The 21,904-nt window shown below is 36.5% G+C and overlaps 2 long non-coding RNA genes across 8 annotated transcripts; both read left to right on the top strand.

The window, feature by feature from the left end:
• Positions 1-89: 89 nt before the first annotated feature.
• On the top strand, positions 90-4,136 carry LOC141623899 (uncharacterized). 7 transcript variants are annotated; one of them, XR_012533718.1, is made up of 5 exons: positions 90-329; positions 696-804; positions 1,145-1,241; positions 2,230-3,364; positions 3,708-4,136. It is a non-coding gene; the product is annotated as an uncharacterized LOC141623899 (long non-coding RNA). The 7 variants fall into 7 exon arrangements; XR_012533715.1 differs by lacking the exons at positions 90-329; positions 696-804 and adding an exon at positions 429-534 and having other exon boundaries at positions 2,230-2,392; positions 2,486-3,364; XR_012533717.1 differs by lacking the exons at positions 90-329; positions 696-804 and adding an exon at positions 429-534 and having other exon boundaries at positions 2,230-3,144; positions 3,255-3,364.
• A 919-nt stretch (positions 4,137-5,055) lies between these two features.
• On the top strand, positions 5,056-10,422 carry LOC141623898 (uncharacterized). The gene is made up of 4 exons (XR_012533712.1): positions 5,056-5,162; positions 5,659-5,714; positions 8,090-8,250; positions 10,276-10,422. It is a non-coding gene; the product is annotated as an uncharacterized LOC141623898 (long non-coding RNA).
• The last annotated feature ends 11,482 nt before the right edge of the window (positions 10,423-21,904 follow it).

Below are 21,904 nucleotides of genomic sequence, written 5' to 3'. Positions count from 1 at the left end.
TAGCTTCTTATACTTCTATCCCCCTTACAAAAAAGTGGCTAAGCTATGTTACTGTTCATAATGAACAGTAACGAGGAGCGGCACTTCACCTCTTTTCAATTGAAAACGCAGCGTTTAGAGACCTCTCATTTATTTTGTTTTCCTATTACTGTGCATCACTGCCTCTTTAAGTCTTACCTCAATAGCTCAATCACTTGGACTTCACTGTATTCCGATCATCGTCCTTCTCTCTATCACTTCACCTTTGCTTTTCTCTCAATTCATCCTTTCCCTTTCCTTTCTCTTTCTCAATCATCCTTCATATCCCTTTTCACCTTCTCATATAAGCTGCTACTGATTTTCTTTATCCTTCTGTATTTTTGTTGCGTTCATTTTTTTATGAATGATGGCTTTAGAGTTGTTATTTTAATGCTTTCTAATTTGATGGATGATCTTACATTGTGTTTTAGTTGATGATCATCATTTTGAACCATCGGCCAACGTCGGATCAGATCATACAAGAGTTACCCTAAAAATATGGTGTTGCGCAAAAAGGTAACATTTTCATCAGAAATCTCATTTGAATTAGTTTTTGTTGACTGTTTGTGTAAAGCTTAGGTTTTTGATTGCCTTTTTTATGGGTTTGTTTGATTTTGATTGCCCAAATCTGTTTAATTGTGGTTTTTCGATCCCTATAATGACAAGCATCTCTCAAGTTGCATTTTCCAATTTTTACTATCTACCCAAGTTGATCTCGCTGATCACAAGTAGCGTAAAGGGATGAAATGAATAACAATATAGGTTTAGGGTTGTCCCCTTAATTTGGTATGAGTAAAGCCTTTTTTTGTTGCGTTTATTTGGAATTCTTCTTGTTGATGATTCATGGCTTCAGAGAGATCGTCTTGTGGATCTTAGTTTATTTTGTTGTTTTCATTTTAGGTTCTAATTGATGAGTAGCTATTAGTTTCAAAATTTTAATGTGACTTGAGTTTTTCTCATTAAGTTTTACTTGCTACCTTATGATCCAACATGTTTTAGCTAAACAAAGGATGATTATTGTCTTCTTAATGTTTTGATTTTAATTATAACCCAACAGTTTTATGTGGATGTGGCCGTATGCCACTATCATGCTCTGATTACAGGGTTTGATTTATTTGCTCTGCAGGGTTTATAATGTATGGCATAACGGTTACCTTATCGATAGTTATTGCAATTTTTTCGTGGTGACATCTTCAAAGAAGCAATTCACTTAGCAACTTCAGGTACTTTTTGCTTTTTTGAGGAGAAACTAATAATTTTGGACCCGCTTGTTCCCCTGCAATCTATAATGTATGAAATAATCGCCCTTATCGTTATTGAGTACTTCTCAAAGAAGTAGAAAAACAAAACTCCCATTTTCTCCGCATACATGAGTTCAGATAACCATATAAAGATGGGAGTGTTTTGTTTCAAAGGCAAAGCATCTCCTCTCATATTATTATTTCAGATAACCATACAAAGATGGGGCATCAGATGAAAGGCATGTCATATAAATAGATGTGTCATTATTGTTTTTAAATTTAGTCGTTATATTTCTCTGTGACATTTCTATATTATCCTGGCACCTGCCTTCTTTGTTAATTGGTTAAATTATTTTCAGATTATTGTTTTAAATTTAGTCGTCGGGCTCAGCTGCATCTTGCATAAATTTACAGTACCTTTTAAAAGATGGCTAATTATGTAAGTATGTCGCTTCTCAAATCATTAGCAATATCACAATGAATTTAGTAGCCTATGCGATGAGTAGAATCACATTTTGGGTTTTTGACAAACAAAGTAAAGTAGTCTGAACTTAGGGAAGGTGAGCAGGCTCCTGTGAGTTTCACTTACTCATAAGTTAGGATTTTGTGTATCCGTCTTCCTGGCTCGGCCGTTTGGTTGACGGTTTAATAATAACCTGTGACCGAGAAATGCTAGATTTGGTGTAAACAACTATTTGAACTTTTGAAGGATGTCGTTGTCTTCGTGTGGTAACATAATCAACTCTGGAAAAGGTATACTGCGGTTCAACTTTGTTTGCACACTATTTCAACAATGGTGATTTTTTAAATTGCGAGAATTATTTTTGCCATGAGTAAGGTATATTTTGGTAGTGTATATAGCTGGTCTTTGTTTTTAACTTAACTATGACCTTAATATTATTCTTGTATTCGTAGAATGGACTTCACAACCACGGGCATTCTGATAGAATGATGTTTTAATGGATCTTAGGTTCTCTCAAGTGAGGGCTATTTTGCCGAATGAGCAGCCAAACAAACCATCTAGATTCTTAAGAGAAGAGGATATATGTTGGATTCTGAAGTCTATTCACTTATATTTGTGACTGAAGATCTCAAAATCGAGGCTTCATTTTTTGACAAGACAGTCGATGAAGGTATCCATGCTCTTGAATTACTTCTTAGTTCTTAGTCATTGTTTTTCATGTCAAATATTACATGTTTATTTAGTCTCCCTTTACGAAACACAGGAGGGTCTTGTGGAAATCAGAGAAGAATATATTGACGATGAGGACGACAATGGCGGTGAAGAAGGTTTTGAAGAAAGTATATCAAATACAGGCAATACATTTTTTTTTTTCACATACGTGTCTTCCTTGTGTGGCGTTTGATGGCGATTCAATAACTCTAACTTTTCATAATTAGGTTGAAGAATGTACCTCATTAAAGGCATTTCTTGCTGTTAACCCTCTATTAACGTTTCATAATTAGGACCAAGAGAACAAAGATGCAAGGTCTTAAGGCAAATGTGTTCTCTGTTTTTTTTTTTATCTAGAAGTTGTTGCAACATCAGATGTAAGTACTAAGCAATTTTTGTTCGGGTGGGACTATATTCTTGATAGGGTTCTGTTGGTTGCGAGTGCCTGAAAGCGAATCCTGTAATTACTTTTAACACATGTCGCAGGTAGCATAGCTTCTTATACTTCTTTTCCGTTGTGTAGCAAAGAAGTTCGAGTTGGTTGCCAATACGTAAACGTGTGTTGCTTCTTTTTTGCTTTCAATAATGTAGTTCACACACACTGACACTTATTTTGTGGCAGTTCTGACCTGTCTGATCTCATACTTGTACTGAAAAGTGGAACCTAGCTGAAACATTTTTGTGCCAGCAATTTGCGTTTTGATTTTCGAGGTTTGAAATATAATGTCTTAGGCTATCATATAGGACAATCAATCACAATAACTGTATTGGTGCATTATTTCTAAATAATGTCTTCTTTTACATTTTGACATTATAAGCAGATGAATCCGCTTTTTAGAAAGCTTTACCAGAAACCTCGTGTGGGTAAGTCTGTTGTTGAAGATGTTCAATCTGACCAGTGTTCAGCCAAGTATCAAAGTCAAAACCCAAGGTACCAATCATTTGATCATTGGTTGATCTAAATCTTCTGTATTTGTTCTGTGTTTAAGTCTCGATATGTGTTCTTCTAGACAATACAAATACTAAGTACCAAAATGGGGTTAAGGAAGTGTAGAACCCCCCTCCTTTTAGAGTTTTAGGAGAACAATGCTAGAATAAAAAGAAATGATATTTGTCCGTGTTTTATCTATAGGTGCTTCGTGAATCCATTGATGGTGAGTGCCTCTATCTTTATGTAGACGTGAGTCACACCTTAGCTAGAAGGCTTGAATTTTGCTTGATAGAATGTTAGCTACAATTGGATCTAGCTATCTCATGTATAAATGTTCTTGCAGTTGTCAGCAACCTCTTAATTTGTGAGGAAAAAAGGAGTGGTGTTAAAAGGAGATGTCCCTATTGGTATTGACAAGAACAGTGTAGCCTGTTTCGGATGAGCATGTCAACTGGAGCGCCTCCTGGAAGAATGGGCAGAATTGAAGTTTTTTCAGCTGACAATTGGGAGGAAATGTCAAAAGACAACTAATTGTGGTGTGGTCGAGTGATTCGAATTTTTAGAAAAGGATCACGTGTCATATATTTTTCACTTAACAACTTAATTCATTTGTTTCTTTTCTTCTGTATGCTTAGATGGCAAAATACTTCAGCATATTTGATTGATCACGTATTAGGTTTCTCTTGAATTTGGGAACTCTTTGCTATCTCATGAGATTGAGTTCGAATCCTTGTTAAAAACAACAATTTGATTATTATGTGCTTACATCGACGTTTTTTCCTATTACGAACTGGTGGTCTACCAGTTTCTAACTACTAATGGTGTTCTACCAGTTTTTAAGTACAGTAGAGTCACATTGTTGAAAAAAATAATACACTTGAATGGGTATTAAGGAGCAGAGGCTCCTTCCTTGGGAGGAATGTGATTAGAACCACGATTAATGCAAGCATCTACCAGTTTTGGTTTCATAGAAACTGGTGCAGGGCCGAGTACAAACTGGACAGACCTTGCGTAGTGGCTCAGAAAGTTCAGTTACTGAACTGAAACTGAAATGGACTGAGAAGGGGCAAGATTCTATGAATCATGAATGGGTTGTGTGTAAGAGATAAGTGATGGATTAAGAAGATATGCAATCCAAATGAAGCTTCTCAGTATCAGTAGTAGCATCAACTGGCAGCAGGAATGTAGGATAGCAAAGTTGCATTCTTTATTCTATAATTCTGGCATTTCAACAAAAAAATTTTTACTAACTTCAAACAAATTTTGTTGTTGCAAAATATGATCAAGTTGAAATAAAACGCTAGGCAAACAACCACAATAATAATAATATAGATAATAACATATTGGGATTTTGGAATGATTTTGACCCCAAAATTACGTTTGAACACTTTTTTACGGATAGTTGCACTAAAGGCAATCTCAATTGCAAGTGGTTCTTGGAGTGGTTTTCGTGGCCTCGCTAAGCTCAAATAATAAAACTACGCTTATATAACTATCTTGGGGTATGGCGCGCGAAGCGCGCCATACAACAACTAGTATATTCTAAAAGTCCCCAAGGGAGTACACTGTTCATATGAACAGTTCAAAACGACACAAACTCTGTCGTTTTGGCGTGTTTGTTTTCCTTAAACTGACTAACTTCTCTGGGCTTTGTTTGCGCTACTGGGTTTTACAGGCTGGGCCTTTATACAAATGGATCCAGTTTGGCCTTCTCATTACCACCTGCATTACAAACACTCTTCTCATTACAATCATGCCCACTTGCAGAAATCCTTATTCTCCTTAGCAATTAATCAAGGTATGCTAACTGATCTTCCCACTCTTTTTCCTTTTCTGTTTTTTTTTTTTTTTACATTATATTTCCTTTCTGCCATGGTAATTAGGGTTTTCGAGATGCTATTGATTCATGCTCTCCAAATTGAATTAATGATTACCTGGGTATCCTTAGTATGATGTTATTATGGTTCGTATTGCTGCTGGATTAAGAAATTTGCAGCTTTGTTGCTTGTTAATTTATTTATAAATAATAAGGTTTAAATTGATTTGTAAATGAGAATTGATTGAAAAGTTTTGAATGTTAATTAGAAGAAATCATCAAAAGAAGTTAGTAAAGAATCCTGATTATCGTTAGAGTTAATAGGAATTATGGGATGGAAGTCACATGATAACTTAGCGGCATGAGATTGGTAACTAATTTAATTTACTGCTATACTATTTGTCAATGTTAATAGTACTTGTGATCTACAACGTTAATGTGTTCTTACTGACGCCATGTTCATTTCTTATTGTTCAAGGTGGGTACATACCAAGTTGTGCACAAGATTGAAAGGGGGGACACACAATCTATCAGGTATTCATCTAAGTTGTTCTATTGGTTTACATTCAATTTATGTCTATTGGTTTACATTCCATTTATGTCTATTGATTTACGTTTTATTTCTGGTTTTAATTATTTCTTACGCCACTGATAAATTTCTGGAATTAAATTGGGTTTAGATTTGATTAGCCATAAATAAGTAGTTATACACAAATGACATCATAGGTGCATGGTTTCTAATTTTAGCTAGCCATAAATGTCATTTCCATTAATCTATCTTGGTGAGCTTCTGAAGCTTTTAAAGTTTAAACTTCATAACATTGTTACATATTTGTAATTTATGTTTTATGAATTTTAATAAGATTTATGAGGTAGAAGTCACATGTCGTCTCATTATTGTTATCAATGATGGCTCTGTGTTCATCTTATGCAAGAAACTTCTCTCAATCCTATCTCCTTCGCAGGCTTATGGAAGCTGAACACATAAAGTTTTTAAGGCATTGCTTCCCTTAATTCACAGGCATTACTACCTTTAATTTCAAAATCAACTATCAACAATCTTTCATTTGCCTAATCTCTTCTATTCCATCCCCTGCTCCCAGTTAAGCTATTAATACAAAATATCAAAAAAGAGTTAAGTTACGTAATTCCTTACTTACATAACACTACAAGTGGTTCACTCTGATTCAACTTGTCTTTTATATTATTTCACAACCATTATTCAAAAATTAGTATGATATTCTTGCTCAAGAACTTGATCATGTTCTACTGTCAAAGTCGCCTCCGGATGTAAATAATTTTGTAAGTTTAAAGTATTCGTTTTCAACCATAGGAGAAGGAGAACATATCCGAAAAATAGTGGAACTAAGAAATAGTATTGTCAATATAGACTGATAATCACTTAAGAGATGATTACACTTGGGAGTTGTCATATTCAGCTGGACCTTGTAAACCCGAATCAGACGCGAGGAAAAAATCTCAACCATGATCCACAACCCGGTTTTCCTTAAATCATCCTAGCTAGAAAATGACACAATTTTAGTGATACAAAGGTTCGATTTTGATGTAGGAGAATCATAGCATAAATTCGAGGGTAGTTGATATGCGTTTACGACTTCAGCATGTACTGGTCTTGCTAACCTCTTATTCATGGTCGTATTAGAGTTTATGTTAGGCTATCTTGAACCATTTTGGAAATCATGGTCCATGTTCGTTCACGAATATGATCCTTAATATTAGTCTTCAACTGAATTTTGTGGTGCCAATTAGGCTTGATGCTTGATGTGTTGTTACCAAAATTGTTGATTGAAAGGTAATAAGTTGTAGTGAATTTGTATTTGCTTAGGACAAAAATAAATATGTTTCTGATTTTTAATTAGCGGGTGCCTTGGGTTTCAGAAAGGACCATGCAATGATCTAGATATTATGAAAGGTTGAAAGTAACGTTTCTTATTTTGAGGATCTGTGGTAGTTTCGTTGTCTTTGATGTGGAAGAGATATATTTTAGTGAAAAGTGGATGATTAAATACTTGCTTTTGCTTGCCGCTTGTACATGCCCATGATACGATGTTTATGTAGAGAACTACAAGTTCATATGATTACGAAGATCTTAAAACTAGGCTATTAACCTATAAGCTATGTTGCTCAGGCTCGTTAAGAAGTATCCAACCAGGTGTGTCTCCAAGTGTCGGTCTCGGTCATTTTTATAAAAAATATGCATAGTTTGACTTAAAATGAGGTGTCAAAGTGTCATACCCTTATCCGAGTGTCGAGTGTCGGGACATGACTCATGAGTACATGGGAGAATTAGAAGAGTCGGAGTAACATAGTCTATAAGGTATAATGTGTATTAGTTTTTGTGTGATTAATCTAGATACTCATTAGTATTTGATTTTCCGCACATGACTATACCGGTAAGAAAGTTTGTCTCATTAAGAGTCGTACATGAATTTGTGAATGAAACAAACTATTATGATCATTGATGAATTCATGACCCATCACTGACTCTTGTGTTTTATCATTGAAATATTACTTTCATCATAGGTGAGTATTAGGAGGCAGCAAACTTTAACCAGGCAAGTAAATATATGTAAATAAAAACAATGTATTAATTTCTTTTGAGGTTTTCAACAAGGTATCTCACTATCTTTTTCTTGGACTTAACTTCTATCTTTTTAGTTACAACATTTTCTTATTACTATTTCTTTGCATACTTATTAATTGTACTACTGCTAATAATAATATCATCGCTTTCTTGTATTAATTTTCGCTCTTGCTAGCCGGTGAACTTTAGCTAAAAAGTTGTGTTAAGCCACAGTTGCCCCGCCCCATACGACCTGCATTTTCTCAAAGGTTCCTCTTTTCCTCATATATTGATAGCATTTTCCTTCTATTTATTCTGGACATAGGTGACTTTACCCTACTACAAGGGATTAATAGAAAGTTAATGGGAATCATGTCAAGATGGTAAAAATTTAAAGCGCTATACAAGACACCCACCAGGAAAACAGATTCTGGATGTTGCCAGTTCAGGGGCTGGTGAATTAGGTCCTGGAAGTGCCACGTGCAGGTTCAATCTTGACCCGCTAAAATAGTTATTCTATCTTTTATGAAGTTATGACACTTGTTTTCTGTATGAGCGTCTTCTTCAGCGGACAGTTTTACTGTTAAGCTGGAGAGAAAGAAAGACAGATGTAAGGAGTGGGAGAAGGAAAAGGAAAAAGCCAGAAAGGCCTTTATACTGTTAGTTTTAACAATATACACGAGAGAGGGAGTGGGGAAGAAGCCAGTATGTTAACTTTTTTTAACAAATACACATGAGAGAAAGATATAGAGGGGGCAGGGATAGAGGCCTTTACGTTGTTAGTTTTAACAGATGTGAGTGAGACTAGGGGAGAGCGAGAGTGTTGGTTTTAAAAACTGAAAGGGGCTTGGTAGGGAATCAACAATCTTATTCCAACTTTTGGTGTATTTGCACATCCAACGAACACAAGTTATTTCAGCCCGCCTGTTTTAACCTTTGTACAAGTTTTTAATGTATATTTGCACATGCAGCGAAACATAAGTTATCTCCATATTTGCACATCCAACGAACTGATGATGTATTAATTGACTGGTGTACGTGAGATGAATGAAGGAGCGTGGGAGGGATAAAGGATGAATATGTGATCAAAAGAGGGGGGAGGGAGGGAGACAAAAGCGATGAATATGTGAAAACAACAGGGAGATAGGGAGAGGGAGAGAGGGGAAAAGTATGAACATGTGGACATTAGCGAAAAAGATATGGAACTGTGGAGCCTTGGGCCTTGGGGTATTACATATTAAGATAATAGTAAAGCATCTCAAAGTAGAAATAAAGGGAGGAATAGAGAAGGGGATCAGGGAGAAAGGAGAGGGGGAGAGGAAAGAGGGTAGATATATGGAAGTATGGAACTCTGGAAGGGTGATTAAGTGAACAAAAGTGAAGGAGAGTGAGGGAGGGAGAAAGATGAAATAGGTGAATAAAAGCGAAAGAGATATGAAACTAGAGGAAGGAGAGAAAGAGAGGGAGGGTGAGGCACAAATGCCTTTGAACTCAGAACATCCTCCTTGTTAAATACTCGGTAGCATGCACTGCTGTCATTTTTAAGTCTTATACCAGTTTGTGAAATTCTTGGTACAGGTAATTATTAATTCTGACTTATTCCCATCATGAGTAAATATACACTACACTATTTTTGTGTTTTTTTATTTAATTTAAAGAAAGTAATTTATTTATTTTTCTCCTCTTTATTACACTTTTTCACCAACCACTTTCTTATAGATTTTATCTGGTTCATTCCGGATCCTTACCTCTGTTTCAGTTTTTAAAAATCGTTTTAATCTTTTCTCTCGATTTAAATTTTAAGTTTTTATAAAAGAAAGACGGAATTCTATTTTAAAACCCCTAAGTTCACCTTGACTTTCCATTACATTTTCGTTCTTCCTTTTTGTTTTTCATCTTCCCTTTTTTATTCGCATTTTGAGGCGTGCGTTCACCCATGGACGGTTCGAAAAGATGATTCATGTCAGCCGACCCCAAATCATTTTGGGATTAAGGCTCTGATGTTGTTGTTGTTGTTGCTAGTTAATAAGATCTTACCGAACCAGTAAGCCTTTGAGTATTACATCAAGGTTATAGTAAGGCCGAGGAGAGCACTCTAATTAAGTTTAGTTGATTGAGCAATTTTTTTACCTACTAGGATTAGAAAGACTGGACACTTGCCTTGATTTTGTTAAGGTATTTGCAACCTTATTTATGGTTTTACTTAAATCTGTCTTACAGAAGATAAGATGCTTGAATTTTTTTAGAACACTTTTGATAGTTTAGTGCGGTAAAGTTAGCTTAATTTTAGCGTTAGTCCTCTAAAGGTATGGAATGTGATCAAACATTCCAACTTTTGATTCCTCGACTATAATGGCCGTTAACTCTCTCTTTGTTCATTAACGCCACTAATTGAAAGGCAAGCTCAACTGGATATGCACATATTGTGGTTTTGCTATATTTTTGTGGTTTCAATATTTTTTTCTTGCACACACTAATTCTTCTGTTATGTATATCTTTTTATATCTACAGAGGAGTTATGCTCGGCGTCTTCAGCTCAGCCTACATAGCAAAAGGAAAAGACACTTATTATTACATGTTTGATGGAAAAATTAAATTTAATATGTTTTTGGATAGATGTAAATACAATTTTCATTTATTGGATTTAGTTTGTTATAACTCATGTTTTTCTCGTGAGATTAAGGGGGTTATAATCCTTGGTAAAATAAGCAATTGTGTTCGTTTGGCCTGCAATTATATTGTTCCTTTATGTCACGCTTACTAAGTTTGAACAAGCTAAATAAACCACTAAACAAACAAGTCGCGAATAATAATATCTTGGGGTATTTCGCGCGCGATACAACAACTAGTATATATATATATATTGTTACGAAAAGTTATGGAATAAAAGCGAGCGGGTAGTACATGATTGGTAAGTTGAATAATGTATGTGCATGATGGATGTTGTGGCTTGGCTTTTGAAAATAGTAACATGTGGTTAGGGATACTGGTTTTATGAGCATTGAGTTGTTTTTGTTTACTTTGTTGTTATTTAAGTTGTTTGGAAGTTAGAATCAAATAGTTATGTTGTCCGATTACAGCGAAGTTGTCTTTAAATTGTTACAACTTGAGATTCATATATGATTTTGATGTGATACCACTTGGAGGTGGTTGCTTGTTCTTTTACGAGATAGGTCACACGCCCAAAATGACCAAGAAACGAGTGAGATATGACCGTTTTAAGAAAATTGGATAGTGCTGAGAAATGCGTAGGGTACTCGATCGAGTGCACCTCTTGTTACTCGATCGAGTGCCCCTTATTCGATCGAGTAACCCAGGTAATTTTTTGTACGTGCTTATGACCTTCACCTACTCGATCGAGTAGGCTGTACTCGATCTAGTGACCCCTATTTTGGGTCATATGCTTATCTGTTGACTTCGTCACATATCAAGTTTAATTCAAATGTGTTCCTTTGGTTCTTTATGCATTGTTTTACGTATGTGTTGGTTCTGATGCGTAAGTTACCAAATCTTATGATGTAATGAGTAACACCTTGTGATAAATATGAGCTCGGTGGGGACTGGAGGACATGAGTTATATGTGGTTGTGATGGATAGTGGAAAAAGGAAAGGGATATTGATGAGCTTATCGAGGCAGGGAGTATGTCTTGTGAGATGTGGTAAGTGATATAGCCGCGGGTTGAGTAATGTAAAAGTAAGTGAATATGGGTAAGGGGGTGATATAAGTATATAGAACATGAGAATTGCAATGTAAGCTATGGGGACAGACACAAATTGGACAATCCCTAAAACAGACAAGGAGCAATGTTTAGGGAATGAAATAAACTTGAGGATTTTTGTAAAAATAGTAAATGGACTTGAAAAATTATGAAACTTGGTGACAATTTAGATAAAATGGTAAACTTAAACTGTGCCAAATCTCAGAATTTTACACGCATTCTAAGTATTTTTAGTAACTAGAAAACCAGACTGAAACAGGCTAGTTCTCATACAGTCACCTCAGTGTGACTCTTGTGACTGTTTTTGTGATATTTTCTGACTTAAAAGGGGATATAATTATCAAATTTACTCTCAAGCAAGTACAGAGATTAAACTTAATAATTCAGGAAGATTTTGAGTAAATTATTCAAGCAAGCACAGAATCAATTCAAACTCAATCAGATAATGCACTTAAAACAGTTTAAGCAAGCACAGACCTGTTCTAAGTAACACCACAGATCCTTAATCACCTTCTAAGCAAGCACAAGAAGATATTAAGTCTGAAATACAACTAAGACTAAACAAAGTTAATAAGATTTGCAAATTTTGAGAGAAATCTCAAGGTTTTTCATTAATCAATGTCTGAGTAAAACAGACTGAGGAATGGTCCTTATATAGGCCTTCCTGTGAAGTTTCAGTACATGTAAAACCCTAGATATCTCCATATAAGGGCCAGGATTAAACTTAGAAAGCAAACAAGAGTAGTGGAATTATTTTACAACGGATACAAAAGAAATTAAGGCAAACTGAATAGGAACAAAAGAGCTGCAGGTTGATAGTGACATGCTGTCCTTGGCAGTTGTATTTCTTTGTCTGGTTATTGGAGGTCAAATGGCCTTGGTTCAGACATCTTCTGTGGCTCAAGGCTCTATATAATGAATGCTGAAACTGGCCAAGATCTCCTTTGTTGAGAGTTTTCCCTTGTTTGGTAAAAAATGGCAACTTGCTTTATCTGATTTACCCCCCTGCAGTTAGCTTTTTCAGTCTGAAGTTTTGTGCATTAAACTTTAGGAATTGACCTGACTCCTTAGGATTAACTTGTGATTAGTTGAACAAGAAGTCAGTTGGCCAAGGTGGTTGCTGGTGGCTAGCAAGGCTGCTGCTCGTGGGACCTGATGAGACTGGACTAGTAGTTGAAGTTGCCTGAGTGTTGTTGTTAGCTTCATTTGTGACTGGCATTCCTGGTAAGTTAAGGGTTAGCCTTGCTTGTGCCTGATCATTCTCTAAAAGAGTGTTGGCCTGGTTAACAGCTCCTACTGCAACCCCCCCAGTTGAGTAGGGCTTGACCTCAAGCCTGGATCCTCCTCTTCAGAATCTTCATAGAATGGACTGCGATCACCCACATTGGATGTACCATGAACCCCATAGTCCCCTGGCAAGTCAATTTTATAAGCATTTGGACCGATTCTTTCCAAGACCTCAAATGGTACATCTCCTCTAGGTATAAGCTTGTTCTTTCTTTTGGAAGGGAACCTTTCTTTCCTGAGGTGTAGCCAGACCAGATCTCCTGCCTCAAATTCCTTCTTCTTTCTGGGCTTGTTGGATTGTTTCTTGTACAACTCATTGGACCTTTCAATTTGTTTCTTTACAGTTTCATGCAGCTTCAGCAGTTGTTTAGCTGTTCTCTTGTCATCAGGACTGAGCTCTCCCCTTGGGACAGAAGATAAGTCCAAGGGCATAAGTGGATTAACCGCATAGACTATCTCAAAAGGACTGTGACCAGTAGCAGTAGATGGTGCTCTGTTGAATGCAAATTCACCTGCGCTAGCTTTAAATCACAATCCTTCAAAGTCTTGCTAACTAGACACCTTAGTATCCTCCCAAAAGTTTTGTTAGTGACCTCGGTTTGGCCATCTGTCTGTGGATGGTGGGAGGTACTGAACAATAGCCTTATCTTCAGCAGCTTCCATAGGGTCTTCCAGAAGTAACTCATAAATTTTATATCCCTGTCTGATACAATTGTCTTAGGAATCCCATGAAGTCTCACAATTTCCTTGAGATATAGCTCAGCAACACTAGCAGCATCCTCAGTTTTCTTGCAGGCTATGAAGTGAGCCATGTTACTGAACCTATCCACAACCACCATTATTGAGTCCTTGCCTCTCTATGTCCTAGGTAGTGCCACAATGAAATCAAGGCTCACATCTTCCCAAGGCTTATCAGGGACAGGCAATAGAGTGTAGGGTCCTGCTTGGAAGGAGCTCTTGGCTGAACATCTTCTAAGGACTGCCTGAACATCCCCTATCATTCTAGGCCAATAAAACTGATCCTGTAAGATCTCTAGGGTTTTCTGACCCCAAAATGTCCCCCTAATCCTCCTGAATGGACTTCCCTGATCAGTAAATCCCTGTAGGATCCCTTTGGTACACACAGCTTGTTACTATGAAATAGAAATCCTTCTTGCAGCATATATTTCTTGCCCTGAGTTGAACCTCCCTCTGTGAGGGTAATCCACTCCTCAAAGAAGTCAGGATCCTCCTTATACATCTCCTTCATGAATTCAAACCCAAGGACCTTGTTACTTATGCCAGTCAACAAAGAGTGCTTCCTTGAAAGGGCATCAGCTACCACATTTTGTTTCCCTTCCTTGTATTTGCTTGAGAAGTTGAACGCTTGTAGGAACTCTACCCACTTAGCATGCCTATGGGTTAGCTTGTGTTGGCCATTGGTGTATTTCAAGGCCTCGTGATCAGAATGCAACACAAATGGCTTAGGTTTTAGGTAGTGACTCCAATGTGTAAGAGCTCTTATGATTGCATAGAACTACTTGTCATAAGTTGAATATTTCAACTTGGTTCCATTTAACTTCTCACTGAAATAGGCCACAGGTCTCTGGCCTTGGATTAGGACAGCTCCTACTCCAACTCCACTGGCATCACACTCTACCTCAAATAATTGTTCAAAGTCAGGCAACTTTAAAATGGGAGTCTCACACATTAACTTATTGATTTCCTCAAAGGACTGCTGAGCAGCTTTAGTCCATTGGAAATATGTTAGTTATTTAGACCAAATTAATACTCATCTTATGATATTAAAATTACAAATTAATTTAAAGTGGTCTAAATGTACATGCATGCAAATAAAAAGTATAAAAGATGGTTTTAAACCATCTTAAGACAAAAATTCCTTACATTGCTATAAGGCAAATATGGGCACTACAAAGGTCTCCTACCTTTATAGTTCTTGAGCTATTCAACTATGGATGATCCTCCAAGAACACCAATTACCAATATAGGTAATCTCCTTTGGTGGCACCCAAGATTAACCCAAAATACTACTAAAATTAATAACTAGTTAACAATAGTAGTAACCTTGTAATTGTATATTTGATGTACTAATTAATATTATTACTTTGATAATATTATTAGTTAGTTTTTATATGTGTTTTAAGATGAAAATGATGAACAAAATAAGAAGAAAAGTTGGTCTCTTGGTGATGAAGGTAAACTGGCCAAGGCACATAAAAGGACCAAATTTTCTTCAAATTTTTCCAAAACATAAGAAATGGTGTGATTAAGTGGGTATTTATAGGCAAAAATGGGGAACAAAACTAAGTGGAAATTGCCACTTAATGGACACTTGTTGTCCTCTCACAAAATCGGTCAAGTGGACATATTTGAGTCCATTTCGGTTTTCGACATTTGCCCCACAAATGCTTATAAGTCTTAAATTTAATTATCTTACATAATTAAATATTAATTTAATTATCTTACATAATTAAATATTAATTTAATTATTTAACAATTAAATAATACAAATTAACTACCAATAACTACTTAACCATTAAGTAATCATAAGACCATTTTATCAACATACAATGTGTCAATATTATCCCACTTAGCTAATTTTAGAACCTCTTGTAAAAATTAAATAGATAATTAATTCAATTTCAAAACAAAAACACATATCGTATAAAATTAATTAATTAACAATTAATTAATAAATTCTAATTATTTATTATTTAAATATCACATAATTAAATAATAAATCTCCTTGTCCCGAATTCGTAACCCGTCATCAAATAATACTTTTACGTGACTAATTAAAAGTCAAGTAATACAAGGAATTAATTATCTTGTATCTCATACAAACAATTAATTTATTCTATTTGGGCGTCATCCTATAGGTGTGTCCTAAAGGGATCAGCTGATCACCGCCGTCACACGACAGTAATGTCAAACTCTAGTCAGCCAATCATTACCGATTAACGATGACCAACTGACAAATAAATAAATTAAATCCCCGATATTCCTTTTACGAGATTTAATATGTAAACGCACTCATTGTGGAGGACACTACTCCAACAATCTCCCACTTGTCTGACACAAGTGTGCGTTACCAATTCTCTTGTCCAATAATATCTCCCACTCAATGCAAGATGTCTTTAGGTCGTTCTTGCACGTGATCATATCATAAAGTGGTTTCCTCGATCAGGAGAATAACTGTCTGACCGGATAATCTACTATAGATCGCATCCGAGCGTGGCCACGCATTCACAGTCATCTCTCCTTGAGTGGCCTTGAGATAAAATATGACTTAAAAGGACAATCCTGTTGACCTATTTTCTTCGTTAAATCTGATCACAATGACCCAGTAAATGCTCATCGGCCTCCTTTTACGGTGCGACTTAGAACAAAAACCAAAGCCACCGGAAAAACGTACCAACTCAGACAAATAGTCACCAGTCTAAAGAATTGACTCGAAGGAATAAATAGAAGTCCTCGCCACGACCTAGCAACAAAAGTACTATATAAACGGTCACTGTCCGACAAATTGTCTCACAATATGCCTATGTAATCGACCAGTCATCACTATGACCATATGACAGTCGAACCTGTCATCTATCGCCTTACAATATAGTCACTCCGAGACGTCACCTCATTAAGTAACTAGGGACAAAATACAATGTTAATCCAGTTCACTTAATAGGGTTCGACATTGTCTTTACAACCTATTTGGAGAAAACAAAGTATATAAATTCAGACATAAAACTGAATATAATGATAAATGCAACTTATCATATATGAAATAATAAATACAATATTTTGATTATTATATATCATATAATTTACAACAGTTCTGGCATTCGTCTCAACCCCATCGAAACTACATGACTATCATGTTTAGCTTGAGACAATGGCTTGGTTAAAGGATCAGCAATGTTGTCAGCTGTCCCAACCTTACAAACTGTAATTTCTTTCCTTTTGATTAAATCTCTAATTACATGAAATTTCCTAAGTACATGCTTAGACTTGTTACTAGACTTGGGCTCTTTTGCTTGGAAAATAGCCCCACTGTTATCACAATACAAAGTGATAGGATCCTCGGCGGTCGGAACTACTTTCGACCCTCTAAAATTGCCTAATCCAAATGTAGCTTCCTTTGCGGCTTCGAGGCGCAATGTACTCAGCTTCCGTTGTAGAATCAAAGATCCTGAGACTTTTTGAAACTTCTCCATCAAACCGCCCCTCCGTTCAACAAAAAGACAAAACCAGCTTGGGATTTCAAATCATCCCTATCGGTTTGGAAACTGGCATCCGTATAACCTCTTATACGTAATTCAGATTCTCCTCCAAACACTAAGAATGAATCTTTAGTCCTTCTCAAGTACTTCAGAATATTCGTGACGGCTATCTAGTGACTCTCACCTGGATTTTTCTAAAAACGACTCGTCATACTCAAAGCATACGAGACATCAGGACGAGAAAACATCATAGCATACATGATCGATCCAACAGCGGAAGCATAGGGAATCGATTTCATGAGTTTAATATCCTTAGGCTCGAGGACACGTAACTTTACTCAAAGTGATCCCATCGCCATAGGTAGAAAACCTCTCTTGGAGTTTTTCATATTGAATCAGTCAAGAATCTTATCGATATAGGCTTCTTGACTCAATGCTAATATCCTTTTGGATCTATCCCTATAGATCCGGATACCCAAGATGCGCTGAGCTTCTCCCAAATCTTTCATTTGGAAGTGATTTCCCAACCACTTCTTAACAGAAGCAAGCATATCTACATCATTCCCAATGAGTAATATGTCGTCCACATAAAGAAGTAAGAAAACAACTTTACTTCCACTAAACTTCATGTATAAACATGGTTCCTCAACACTTCGAGATAAACCATTCTGTTTAATAACATGATCAAAACGATGATTCCAACTCCTTGACGCTTGCTTAAGACCATAAATGGATCTCTTAAGTTTGCATACTTTGTTAGGATTTTTAGGATCCACAAAACCCTCGGGTTGTGTCATGAACACTTCCTCTTCCGAAACCCGTTCGGAAAGCGGTTTTGACATCCATTTGCCATATCTCATAATCATGAAATGCAGCAATCGCTAACATTATCCGAACAGATCTAAGCATAGCAACTGGTGCAAAAGTTTCATTATAGTGTAAACCATGAACCTGAGTAAAACCTTTTGCAACCAATCTAGCTTTGTAGACATCTTTATGTCCATCCATGCCGATTTTAATCTTGAATATCCACTTACACTAAAGAGGTCGAACATCTTTAGGTAAGTCAACCAGGTCCCATACCTGATTATCGTACATGGAATCCATTTCGGATTGCATGGCCTCGAGCCATAGCTTAGAGTCAGAACTCATAATACCTGCTTTATAGGTCTTGGGTTCATCACTTTCTAAAAGTAAAACCTCATAGTCACCATCTTCCTCGATAATACCAAGGTATCTATCAGGCTGGCGACTAACCCTTTCTGACCTCCTAGGTTCAGAAGGAACAATAACCGATTCAGACGTAGAAGGAACATCTTCCTGTATTGTCATTAGAGGTGGCAAACGGGTCAATCGGATCAGTTTCGGTTCGGGTTCTTTCAGATCGGGTTATTTCGGTTTATCTTTTTTATCGATTTCAGTTCGGTTCAATTCAGGTTGGATTCAGTTTTCACTTTTAATCGATTGTAGATATTTCGGGTTGGTTCAGGTTCGAGTTGGGTCAATATCGGTGCAAATAAGGTTTGAGTCGGGTCAATATCAGAGCAGATGAGATTCGAGTCAGGTTATAATCGGATCGGATGTCAAGGGATTAGGTCTTTATTCAAAAGATTGGATATAATACGAATAATTTTTTTTAAAAAAGTAATAAATAATGTTTTTTGCATAACTACGGTATAATATTAATTCATTGACGTAAAAGAGGTGACACTCATGTACAAAAAGACACTGTAAATGTGACGCCTAGGTACATTCAGGTCATTTCGGGTTTCAATGTTGGGTTTCTGTCATCAATGTACGGGTTTAAATCGGTTCAGGTATATATCGGTTCGGATTAAAACAATTCAGGTTGAAACAGTTCAGGTTCATTCGATCTTGGGTCTGTTTCGGATATTACAAATTCGGTTCGATTTCGAATCAATTCAGGTCGATTCAGGTTTCGGGGTGAAGTTCAGTTATACCTTTCGGGTGTACGGTCAGGTATCGATTCAGGTATTTTCGATCGGTTTTTCGGGTTCGGTATACTTTTGCCAGGTCTAATTGTCATATCAGTTTATGGCTCTTGAACTTCGTCAATTTCAAATTTTCTCCCACTCTGTCTTCTAGAAATAAATTCTTTTTCTAGAAATACAGCTTCACGAGCCACAAACACTTTGTTCTCGTTACAATTGTAGAAGTAATATCCACAAGTTTCCTTAGGGTAGCCTACAAAAATACACTTTTCAGAACGAGGTGCAAGCTTATCGTCAAACTTGCTCTTGACATAAGCATCACAACCCCATACTTTCATGTATCGCAGATTCGGGACTTTCCCTTTCCATATCTCATATGGAGTTTTGTCAGTTGCTTTAGTGAGACTTTTATTAAGTGATTGTACAGCAGATAAAATGGAAAAACCCCAGAATGACTTAGGTAACTCTGTTTGACTCATCATCGATCGAACCATATCTAATAAAGTTCGATTCCTCCTTTCAGCCACACCATTTAATTGTGGTGTGCCAGGAGGAGTTAACTGAGATACAATACCACAGTTTATAAGGTGATCTTTAAAGTCGTTGCTTAAATCTTCCCCACCACGATATGATCGTAATGCTTTAATCTTCTTATTTAATTGGTTTTCTACTTCATTCTGAAACTCTTTGAACTTATCAAAAACTTTACTTTTATACCTCATTAAGTAGATATACCCATATCTACTCATGTCATCGGTAAAAGTAATGAAATAGTCATAATTACCTCTAGCAGTGACTGTCATTGGGCCACAAACATCGGTATGTATTAAACCCAATAACTCACTAGCTCGAGATCCTTTTCCTAGAAAAGGTGAACGAGTCATCTTGCCAAGAAAACAAGATTCGCATGTACCAAATGATTCGAAATCAAAAGCTTTAATTACACCAGTCGACACTAGTCTTTTAATGCGTTTCTCGTTGATGTGTCCTAATCGACAATGCCATAAATAAGATAGATCATGATCACTTGTTTTGAGTCTTTAATTATCTAAATGATAAACATCGTTGCAAGTATCTAGAATATAAATACCATTGATTGAAATAGCTTGACTATATACAATTCCATTAAGGGAAAAAGTACAACACTTGTCTTTAATTACAAAGGAAAACCCTTCTGTGTCTAACACAGATACGGATATTATATTTCTAGATAGAGTTGGTACAAAATAACAATTATTAAGATGTAACTCCAACTCCGAAGCTAAACTAAGTACATAAGTTCCTACAGAGACGGCATCTACTTTAGACCCGTTTCCCATTCGGAGATCGACATCACCATTGTTTAGTTTTCTTATGCTTTTTAGGCCTTGCAAATGATTACACAAGTGAGAACCACAACCAGTATCTAATACCCAAGTTGTATTTGAAGCATAATTTATGTCTATCATAAAAGATTCAGTTGAGAAATTACATGTCGGCTTCACAATGGCAGCTTTTATGTCATCTAGGTACTTTGTACAATTACGTCTCCAATGTCCCTTGTTATTACAATAATTACAAGTATATTTAAGAGGATTACCCTTTATAGGTTTTTGCTTAGTAGAGCAATTCGCAATTGCTTTACCTTTGCCCTCCACCTGAATGGGCTTCTTACCTGTGTTCCTCTTAAACTGCTTCTTCCTCTTCACGTTAATCGCAAGCACATCTTTCCTCGTACTCCCACTTAATCCCATGTCCTTCTCTGCTTGCACAAGCAGAGAATGGAGCTCATGTAAACTCTTTCTCATGTTTGTCATATTGTAATTTACCCTAAATTGGGTAAATCCCTTGACGTGCGAGAGAGAGTGGAGCACTCGGTCCACCACAAGTTCGTCGGGGATCTTGCATCCCAACCCCTCTAAAGTTTCCACGTACTCAATCATTTTAAGTACGAGTGAACTTACAGGTTGACCATCTTTGAGGTTAACCTCAAAGAAACGAACAGCGGTGTCATACTGAATTATTCTCGGGGCTTGAGAAAACATAGTGGAAAGCCTCGAGAATACTTCATGTGCATCACGAAACTTGACACATTGTCTTTGTAAAGCAGGATCCATTGAAAAAATCAAAACATTTTTTATTGCAGCGGATTCCTTTTGATAATTTGAAAAAAGCCTCCCTTACATCGGCAGTGGCCCTAGTACTAGGCGAAGAGGGAGAGGGATCGACAAGGTAGCGTAATTTGCCATCACCTGCGGCAGCTAATCGAAGTTGTTCTTCCCAATCTTTAAAATTACTACCGTCGGCTTTTAATACATATTTGTCCATAAAAGAACGTAGCCATGAATCTCTAGCTATGGTGGCGGTTTCACTAGTAGAAGTCATCGTGATTACTACAAAGGAAATAAAGGAAAGATTAACATTTATCGTCTAGAAATATTTAACTTGTGAAACAATTTAACAAGTTCCCATTTATATAATGATCTCCCACTGAATTATATAAATGATTCCAAGATCCAATTTTATATAAACACGGGCACGGTGGACCGATTCAACCCATATTTATATAAATTTGGTGAGTCAACATTTTGACTGATTCTACTACTAGAACTCTTGGTTGACGGATTTTCTTAAAATCTATCTTTTAGCCCCAGAATAAATATGGGCACGGTGGACCGATTCAACCCATATTTATCTCGTTGAGTCCAACCAATTTTCACGCGTAATAACTTTTATTACCCTACTTACCCAACGTAAAAAGAGTGTACCTCGGTGATCCGAACCTACCTCTAATGAAGAAGGGATTCATAGGTGCTATTATTTGGTAAGGCTTAATCTCAATTTTAAACAAATGTGAGAGATCTTATCAATTTAATTGTCTATCACTTTTAAGTGAACTAAATTGGTGAATGCTAGACAATTAAATCGATAACAACAAAAATAAAACATGTAGTGACGATTTGGCATGAATGCATAAAAGAATTAA

The sequence above is a fragment of the Silene latifolia genome, chromosome X (genome assembly GCF_048544455.1).
Source record: "Silene latifolia isolate original U9 population chromosome X, ASM4854445v1, whole genome shotgun sequence".
Taxonomy (NCBI): Eukaryota; Viridiplantae; Streptophyta; class Magnoliopsida; order Caryophyllales; family Caryophyllaceae; genus Silene; species Silene latifolia.
The sequence above is the reverse complement of the archived record's forward strand: the minus strand, read 5'-3'. Positions and strand labels throughout refer to the sequence as shown.